This window comes from Aptenodytes forsteri, unplaced genomic scaffold (genome assembly GCF_000699145.1).
Source record: "Aptenodytes forsteri isolate BGI_AS27 unplaced genomic scaffold, ASM69914v1 Scaffold176, whole genome shotgun sequence".
Lineage (NCBI taxonomy): Eukaryota > Metazoa > Chordata > Aves > Sphenisciformes > Spheniscidae > Aptenodytes > Aptenodytes forsteri.
The window spans coordinates 752391-762592 of NW_008794853.1; the positions used below are offsets into that span (position 1 = coordinate 752391).

Sequence of the window (10202 nt, forward strand, 5' to 3'; positions counted from 1 at the left end):
TAGTATTTCCTCCCATAAAGGATGCAGAGACACCTGCAGACCCTCAGTTCCCTTACAAAGAGACAAGAAGCAGCCATTGTTAGCAATTATCACTGTGCCAATAAATACTGTTTATTATATTACTGATTATTATATTACATTTATTATAACCTTTATAATATTAAGGAGAGCTTAGCTACATCTATAGTGATATAGTCATAGCCATAAGCATCTTGCTTTATAACATTCACCTTACATGAGATCGTTGTTCTGCCTCACGATCTATTGAGGAAAAAAGTTCCTCTGTCTTAAAGCAAGTGGTAGGGAATATTATAATGCTGGCTGTGGGTTTAGATAGATCTAATTCAGTTGTTTCAGAAATGTATAAACCCTAAATATGTTTAAACTTCAGTCTGAAGCATTACCCTTTCTGAGTGGAAAAAAATCCACATCCACATTTTTTTTACAAACAGTAGAATAAAGATGTTAATAATTGTTAAATTTACAGTCTGAGTCTGACCATTCCATTTCCTATATTAATCCCCCTTGAATTCGTAGGCTCCTGTAGCCCTTTGTCCATAGCTTCTAAAGAAATAATTGTCTTAAATTTTAATTTTGCTTTGCACTGCAAGTGTTTTCTTAGTTGTTGAGTATGTTCCAATCTCACTGCAGGAGGCCGTTATGAACTCTAATTTGGGCAAGTCTTCAGCTTTAAACAATGATTTTTATAATTATCATCCTGTTTCTACCCACTTTCTTTCTTATTTGGGGGGAATAATAGTCCTGGTGGAAATAACAGCCCCCTTCCCTTCTTATTGAACATAAACTATCCCCTTTTTTGACATGTTTCAAACTTTTCAAAGCATCACAGCACAGAAATACCAGTGTCTTTGGAAATTAACTGATGTTTGTTATTTCTGTTACCTAGATCGGTAACGTATACATTTCTTGAAAAAAATCTCAAATGGACATGGAATTATGAGGCTGTCAGTAATTATATTCTGGTAAAGTCTGCTGTAGTGATTTGCAACATGCAAATAATGAGAGGACAGAAGCAGAACATGGATCCAGCACAAATTCTATCATGAGACCTAAGGACTTCAGTGTCTGTTTTGCTCTTGTGACTGAAAGATGTCACAAACAGGGAATTCAAAGTCCACTGGCAGATCGTTAAGTCTCTACTGATTCCTCTCATGTCTTCTCGTTTTATAGCAGTGTAACTGTGTCAACTCAGTGGAGTTATTCATACTTTATAGTGGAATAAATTGCAACAAAAACAGGCTGTTGAGGTTTACTTAATGCTGACATAAACAAATTTCCATTTGTTTATGACACCTTAAACTCTTGGTTAAATGCTGTAAATAAAGGGTAATTTAAGTGAAGGCTAAGAAAATATATTGAAGTAAAGTACATTGGAATAAATTGCAACAAAAACAGGCTGTTGAGGTTTACTTAATGCTGACATAAACAAATTTCCATTTGTTTATGACACCTTAAACTCTTGGTTAAATGCTGTAAATAAAGGGTAATTTAAGTGAAGGCTAATAAGAAAATATAAAGTAAAGTACATTCAGCAAAATAATTAGAACCACAGGTTCATTAGTTAAAGTAACTACAGAAAGAAGGATAGTGGTGCAATGTTAGTCTCGTGCTCCTCTCATGTGAGATCCAGAGCAGCATAAGATAACTAAACGCATACTTCTCAGAATTCAAAGGAAGCAACAAAAGCTGACATCCTCTGATACATGTCTGGAGATTGTTTCATTGAACAAAGGAATAGCTGATACATGCAACTGTCTACTTAAAAACAAAATGAGACTTAAAGGAGCTCTGATCTAGTTTTGGTTTTCTGTTTGGAAATTCCATTATAATAATGAAGTATCTTTCTCTACTTGAACCTGTCTGTAGCACACTGTAATTAGCAAGGAAAAACTTTTTTTATCGGTCATAATCATTGCACAGAATGCAAACTGACTCTAGTTGCTGAATACCTACACGTATTCCGAGTTCCTTATCAGCTCTGCTTACTTTCTGCATTCATCCTGCAATAATTCTAGTCTGCACGTTCCCCATGTCACCTCAGTGGGCCTAAAACCAATGGTCCTCTTTATCATTTGAAGGAAGGACAAATTACCTGATGGTACCCAAGAGGTGGTTAGGAAGATCATAGCTGTACGACATCTTCTGTATTTTTGTATTTTTCAGTGTATTTAGTAATACTTGGCAGTCCTGTGATCTACAGAAGAAAACTGAAAATTCCCCCAGTTTGGTGTGACTCTGCTTAGGCTCCTGGTGTTGGGGATAGTAAATCAGGAAGAAGCAAATGCAATCATGCAATGCCCAAAGCAGGGTATCTGTAGAGATCTCCTATATGGATCTCATATCCCACACGATGATCAGTGATCCCTCCTTCTGCAGGAATGATGCAGTTGCACCAGGAATTCAGCAGGCAGCTTTAGGCTTTCCAGTGCAGTGCACTGAGTCAATGCATAACTAAAGTGATTAAGGATCTGGACCAATGAGTACAAAGAAAGTCAAACAAAAGCTTGATTTTTCTGTATTCAGACAGTTCTCTTTACATTAACAGATCAGGTCTTCAAGAGGGTGTAACTGTAATCATAACTTCAGAAGTATCATCAGCAATACATACAATTCCCATTGAAGTCTTTATACCCAGTTAACTCTCCTTAGGAGATGTGGAGGAAAACGATTCATCAGCTTAATCCACAGCAGTTCATTCCAGGTGACTTCAAAGGCTTCCCACCAGAAATACCTGTACAAGCAAGTTCTTGTTAATGATTTATAACAGGTCATCCAAGCATAGTTCACTGCACTGAACCCTAGCCAGGGAATGGAAGTTACAACAGCACAGTACATGGGATTCAGCGACAATATACAGTGAACTTACAGAAAGTTCAAGTCTGTTTTTTGCTCATCTGTTGTGAAATACATAAAAACTGAAGTGAAAACTGGGTCCAGCTAATGAATAAGAGGGATTTGTATTAAAAAGTTCTCTTTCAAGAACTGTTGAATTGTGATTAAAAAATGGGTTACATATTTTTGGTTAAATTTATTTTTGTGGCTCTATGTTGCTTTATTTTCCCAAGAGTACAGCAGTGGCTGCAAACGTCATGGTCTGCAAGAGATGTTAAGAGAGCTTAGGGACAGATTCAGATAGCTGAGTGTAAGATGGAGATTGTTTCACATGAAATGGAGTCTGACAAACTAAAATACTTATGGCTTCAAGTACATGATATTGAAGGTTGATTGTTGATGATACTTCTTTTCAGACAGCATATACCTGGAATGCTGAACTGTGAGAAAAATCTTGTGTGCCCTTCTTAGGAAAAGAGTATGTGAATGTACCACCAGCACCAGTAAGGAAGGTATAACTGGCTAAATCAACCATTTTATACTGTTCTGTCCATCTTGGAAATTCAAAAGCAGCTGCCATTTCAGCATAAGCAGCAAATTGTTTGTGAACTGCTGAAACAATTTGCTGATGAAATACAAAAGTAGATCGGTTTAAGTGACAGTTTTCACTTAACAAAATATACTTTGCTGCTGCAGCACACAGGAAGCTGGGATTGATAGCCATCTACTCCCACCGTGAGTAAAAACTATTTTCACAAAAAAGGGGCCTGCCAGTACCATAATGAACGTCAACATAAGTACCACAAGTGGTCTCTATAGATAAAGAAATATTGTAAAACAATGCTGACCTTCTGAGGACTGGTGGAAGAACTGTTTATTAAATGTGTTCTATGTCAAAGCAGAGGGAGACCTGTGCCAATACATGTGCTTGCAACAATCAAATCCTGCACAGACTGACTGCCTCCTTCTGTTTTTTGAATGCTGATGGAAGTCTGGAAGAGTCAGATCTTTGTCTGATTTATATCTGGAAACATCATTTGATATGCGAGGAGGACTTAGAGCAGCTATCTTACAGTAACACCTTTCCTGTTGTTGTCAGTGCCATTATTTAAAGAGTCAGCAATAGCGATTAGCATTCAGCCCCTGCCTAGATTTGATTTCTGTTAACAAAGCCATACTGGCTTACAAGTTGTTCCTTCAGCAGACAGTACTTTGTAAAACGTTCAGCAGCTACAGTACCAGTTATTGATGTATAGCTACTTGGTATCTGCAACCCACGCTCAGAATGTAATGGGTATGCCTACCGTCGGCTGGATAACTGCACACCTTCTGGAAGTGCTAAATGCTTATTGATTGAATAGACTGGAATAGCTTTAATACTAGAGTATGTAATGTAGCTGTCATAAATTCATACTAACTGCTGAAAAAAAAAAAGATAGACCATTACTAGCTTCAGATTTCCAACTATTTCCTATTCTCCTGAAGAGTTCACATTTTTGCTGAAAATTATAATTATTGACATGTCATACATTTATTTTTGTGCTTTTTGGATGAAATACGTACAACAGAAGTCCCCAATCTTCTGATATTACAGTCCTATATTTTATTTTCCACAGATGCAGTTCTTGAAGGTAACAATGAAGGCAAAGTAAAATTTTGAATACAGAATATTATTTCTGTGTGTGTGTATATATATATATATATTAAAAAAATATGTATTAGCCCTACCTTGACACTGGCAGTCTTCCTATTTTTCCTGCGGCTTTGGTCTCCTAGGTTTTGGCTGGTTGAGGGAAAAGTCAAAATCAGAGTAATAGAACTGTAATAGCATTCCAGAATAAAGGGTGCAGAATGCAACACAGAGGAAATAACACAGTGTTTGGAAGAAATAGAAGTGAGAGTAGAGAATATGATGACATCTTGTCTGAGGACACCTTTGGAAGTCACCTGCACAAGCCATCACACTACTCCACATCACTGCAAATAGCAAAGACATGGAAAAACCCGCTCGGCAAAATTCAAGCAGCCACTATTGGTTGCTTCTATGAAACTGCTGTTATTTCATATGTTCACATGTGTTTGGATGGACCTCTTGGCTTGTCTGAGAATTCACCCTAAACAGGCTTCATATCATGTTCTCTAATTACAGGCAATAACAGCAATACCCGCTTTGGAGTCTCCTCATCCCGTTCCAAAAGCACTGGTTCAACTTGTGGAACTTGAAAAGTGAGTGAGTCGTGGTCCTGACAAGAAATAGTCATCACACCATGCCTCAACATCTCTCCAGTCAATAGAGGTTTGCATGACTGCTCATTTGTAAGGACTCTTGTAGAACTACAGGAGAGATGGGTCCCAGGTTTACATTTTACTCTGGTTAAGTCCTCATCTCTAGCTGACCTCTATTTTGATTTTTTACTGTCTGTCTTTTGGCAGGAAGACATGTTCAAAATATTACTCATGTATGCCTTATATTATTTACTAGTTGTTATTTACATATCAGGCATATAACAGTCTTAAGAATTGGATTTAAGGAGGTGGTAGTATCCCCAGTAGAGCCCAGAGTCAGTGTCTCATGGTGGAACAGCTGAGCCGCTCCCACACCTGTCTTTGGCCATCAGCATTTTACCCAGCCCTCTAAACTGCAAGCTAAGTTTCTCTGAACTTTTTCTTGTCAGCAAAAAAAGAAAAAAAGAAGAAAAACAAAGTAGGGATTTGTGCTGATCCTGTGTCACGGTCATTGCCAGATTTCCTGTAAGGGCTCAAGAAGAGGAAACAAAATATGAAAGTGAATTTAAAAAGACTTGTAGCGCTTTAAAAATCATGGCAATAAAGCTGCAGAACATTCTCTCCAACACAGCTAGCAGGCATGCAGAAGGAGACAGACCAGAAAACTAAATGCATAAGTGATCCCATGACTGCAATAACAGTAATAATTAACAATAAATGCTTTTTAGTTATATTCCCCTTTTTGCAAAGACTTCGTGATGTCTTGCTTGTAAATGTTTTAAGTTAATGATAAAATTTTTGTTGATTCTTTAACACAGACATGTGCCTGAGGTAAGTTACAAAATATATAATTAAAGGATCATGCGGGATTTCAGATACCTAGTTCTCCTGAAGCCAAATGTAGGACTTCATTCTCCATTGTTCAGGCAAATCATCGTGCAGTCAGCGGCTCAGGCACTGTTTGAGGCTTACAGTGTGGATTGTGCATGAGGCTGGTCTTAAGAACTTAAATGACAGAACAGACAGAGGCCGGGTGCTCTTTCAGTAGCACATGTGCTTTGGTAGCTGCTCCATCTGTGTGTCTGCAAGGGGAGTACTCAAGTTGCACATGGTCTTGCATGGATGGAAGATGCTCTTGATGGATGGAAGGCTGTCCTAAAAAGAAAAAAGCTCTTGAAGGAAAAAAAATCTTCCCCTAGAAACTGGGAAGAATTATTTCTAGGTTGCCCAACTTTCCAACTTTTTATCGCTCTTAATATTAACTTAATTGCATGTGGAACATTTCCCTGATTGTCTCCAGGTTCTGAAGTAAACTTTCATCAATAGTGAACATGATATGAAGCTATCAGTCAGATGTAATTTCTCCCAGCAATAATATAGTCTACGGTTTTCTAGAAAGATTACATGGCCTGAAAGGAGTAGTAATCTAAAATTATCTGTTAATGTTTCCGCATGTATAATACACAGAACTGCAGCACTGACAGTGGGCTAGGTCAAAACCTTTTCTGCCAGTTTAGCTTTAAACCTTTCCAGACTCTGTAGATTTCCATGGGTTATTAAAGAGAGCTAGAAAAATCACCACATTTCATGTCCTGATGCGCTATGTTCACTGTGGCTTATCAAAAAAACACAAAACAAAAGCATTTTTGCCAATCAGGTTACAGAAGATTTGCTTGTGAAAATCTGGGTTACCTCTGAAGAGGTAATATCTACGTATACAAAATCTTTTATAAACAATGTGTGTGCATGCTATTTCTACTCATGATGCACAATGCATACCCACACAAAAATGGCATGGTATGTATTTATTTTAACAATTAACACAGGTAACTTTTTGATAGAGGTTTTCCTTAAGGCGTTCCCCAAACAACTACTGACCTAGCCAAGGCCTGCAGAATTTATATTGGGAGCTGGACTAGATGATCTTTAAAGGACCCTTCCAACCCAAACCAGTGTACGATTCTATGATTCTATATCCTGGGATAAAAGGAAAAAAATAGCAAAGTACTTAACACCTACTGTTATTTAAGCACTAAGCCACAATACAATTCTTTTAGGCATGCTTCTCATAATTCTGCAGAATCCAAATCACTATGGTTTATGAAACTGACAAACACTAAGTTTTTAGACTTGCTTCTCCTTCCAGATACTTAAAATAAGATAAAAAAAAAAAATGGATAAGAATGCTAGAATTCAACCACCCTCTCTTGCAGCGTTCACCAGACACTGATCTCCCTGATTTCGCTAGTCAGCTGATTTTTGTGGGGTCACAAAAATATGAAACTTGCAGAGAGCAGATAAGATTTGGCGTGGAGCTTGTAGGGCAGCAGATAATACTGAGTAGATATAAACGCACATGCTGTCCTAGCTGTGCATTTCCTCTGAAAATATAAAGATAACAAAGGAACAAGCTGACATCTTTGTGTCACAGATGTAAGGTTTAAGGATTTTTAACATCAATTCACAATTCAGCATGTTACAGTTTTCAAGCATTGCATTTTACAGTTACCACTATCGTTTTGACTTTCATTAACTCCTTGTATCTTCCCTTCCCTCTTGAAAAGAGATGAGGAGCATTAACAGAACAGCTGTCAGAGACACAACCCGTATTTATTTTCCTTTAAGACTTTATAAACAGTCACTGGTATTGTTTCACTAGGGGTACCTACTAGAGGGGGCTCTACAGAAATGTTCTTCTGCTGCGTAATAGCGGACATCTGGCTTGCGCTAGGCATGACAGTAAAGCCCTTTCATGCACAGAACAAGTCATTGTGCAATGGAGACATGCCGAGTTGTCTGATACAGAGATTTCTTGCAAATGATTGACGTCACTACAGGAATGAGCAGTTGATTTCATAAGACTTGTTTTAGTAGAAGAGACCAGAAAAGGCCACATTGTAGCTATCTGAATTCTGCATCTCCCTGGGTGAATCATTTGATCCTGATGTGGGACAATGCGGTGGGAGATCTGGGTGTGTTTGAGTGCACTAAGCAGCTTTCAAAACTATTTGGGGAGCCAGTCAGAACTCTCCAGCAAGCTGGGTGTAGGTCACAGGCTGCTAGGTAGATAGGCTTGCGCTAGATAAGCTGATGGTCCCTTTTGGCCTTCATTTATAATCTGCATCAACCGCTTTTGGAAAATGGCTATCTACTCAATCCTGCATGTAAGCACGCCTTCTGAATTGTTGGTTTCACATCTGCAGTTTATTAATTCCTTCATTTCTTCAGCCAAGAGAGCTTTTCTTTATTAAAGAAGGGAAATGTATGATTCACACTTTTCTATGATCAGTTTAGTATTCCTTTTTGCCCGTTTGCTACTTCACAGGTCTCCCTGGGAGAGGCAACCGACACTCAGCCTGGTTGGATGTTCTCTGCCTTCTTCAACACTGCCGTGAGAAGCCCAGAGCTGGAGGAGAACATCTGTGCTTCGGTATTATTCCCAAACTCAGCTGAATATTGTGTCCAGAAGGCTTATCAGGTTATCTTAATGAATACAGATTTCTCCAGAGTGTCACTGAGGTGATTCTGGAAAAGGAAAAAAACACAGGGAATTTTTAGCCATACAAATGGCTAATACGGGTTGAACTAGAGATATGGATAAAGATCGTTTGGATGTTTGCTTAACTTTTTTTTCCTCATGTAAATAAAATGCCCTATAAACCAGGTTATTTAGAGACTTACAACAAAATTGTATTGTTTTGTAACGTAACTCTCAGAAATCCTATAGAGGTAGTGCTGGGAAACACCACACCCATCTCTAAGGGAGGAAGAGGAGAACCTGAAAAGTTATAGCTCAATCAGTCTAATTTTATATTTGAAAAGCTATTAGGATGAATTATGAAGCATACATTTAAAAGCTCCCATCTAATCTGACAGAACAATTAGAGGGGTGAGGCCATAGGAAAAAAGTAAAGAAACACTATGGAAAATGTCATGGAAAAAAAAGCAAATGGTCAGAAAAAAACATAAATTAATGAAAAATAACCAAACCACCAACCTTGTCAGGATAGGTGGGTGCTGGAAGGGAAATTTTTAATTCTGGTGTTGTATTTTGGTCCTACAGCGATAAGTTTAGCAACGTTTCAATTTTAACTACAAGCTAGTGGAGATACAGTTCTTCCACTAAAAATCAGATCTATAATGGTTTAAAGCAAACCTTTGTATTTTTTAAATGCAGGAGGCATCAACATTCCTAACGTACTGCCCTGTAGGAGAAAAGTAATGGGTGTGGCAAGACAACTCCTAGACCGAAAACAATTGTCTGAGCAGACCTACCAACAGGAGCAACAGTATCGTTACATTAGCAAGGCCACTAAGCAATAACATGAGGAAAGGGACATAAAAGGGACATAAATTTGACTTAAAACTTTTTATATTACATTACAAACCATTTGCATTGATAAAACTTTCTTGCATTACTGTATTATAAAACACTGCACAGAGTCTTAGGAGTTTATGTATTAAAGAGTATATAAAAATTAATTTGAACTTGACCGAATGTCTACAGTTTGACGTTGTAGGGCTTCTATGCTGAACGGCTGCCCTAACTTCATAGGAGTTTACCCTTTCAGTGCCGGACGAACACGGCAGAAGTAATCATGCGGCTCTGGCACCAGGGAAACGTGATGGGGCTCACGAACAAGTTCATGCACAGGAATTACGCGGGCAAGCTCCCAAGAACATACAGCCATCGCACGCGGCAGCTCTGCTGTTGTCGCGATGAACACAGAGGCTGTCAAAGGGACGATCATTGCGTCCGTTTCGACGAGTTAAATTATCGTACTGGTTTGTGTGGATGAATACGTTTGCACCTGGTGACGACACACGAGGCCTGGCTGACTCGGGAGGCCCCTGAAGGCCCCGGCCTCGAGGAGAGCCCTGCGTCGCGCCCCGCCGGCGCTCAGCCAGCAGCCCTCAGCGGAGGGGCTGGCCTCCGCCCCGGGACCCAGCAGCTCTGCGGGCGCTGCCGGGTGCTGCCCGGCCGCTTCCTCCTTCAGCCGCGGGCGCTTGGCGCCGCGGGGGGGGGGGGGGGGCGTTCCGCGTGGCGGCCGCCCCGGCTCTGCTCCGCCAGCAGATTGCAAACGCGGCTGCTGACACCCGCCCCCCCCCTGCCCCAGGGCGCC

The 10202-nt window shown here is 39.6% G+C and overlaps 1 long non-coding RNA gene across 1 annotated transcript; it reads right to left on the reverse strand.

Annotated features, from left to right (window-relative positions):
- Nucleotides 1-7673: 7673 nt before the first annotated feature.
- On the reverse strand, nucleotides 7674-9996 carry LOC103895040. Its single transcript, XR_657347.2, has 2 exons — nucleotides 9643-9996; nucleotides 7674-8604 (listed from the first exon to the last, which is right to left on the reverse strand). It is a non-coding gene; the product is annotated as an uncharacterized LOC103895040 (long non-coding RNA).
- Between the last annotated feature and the right edge of the window lie 206 nt (nucleotides 9997-10202).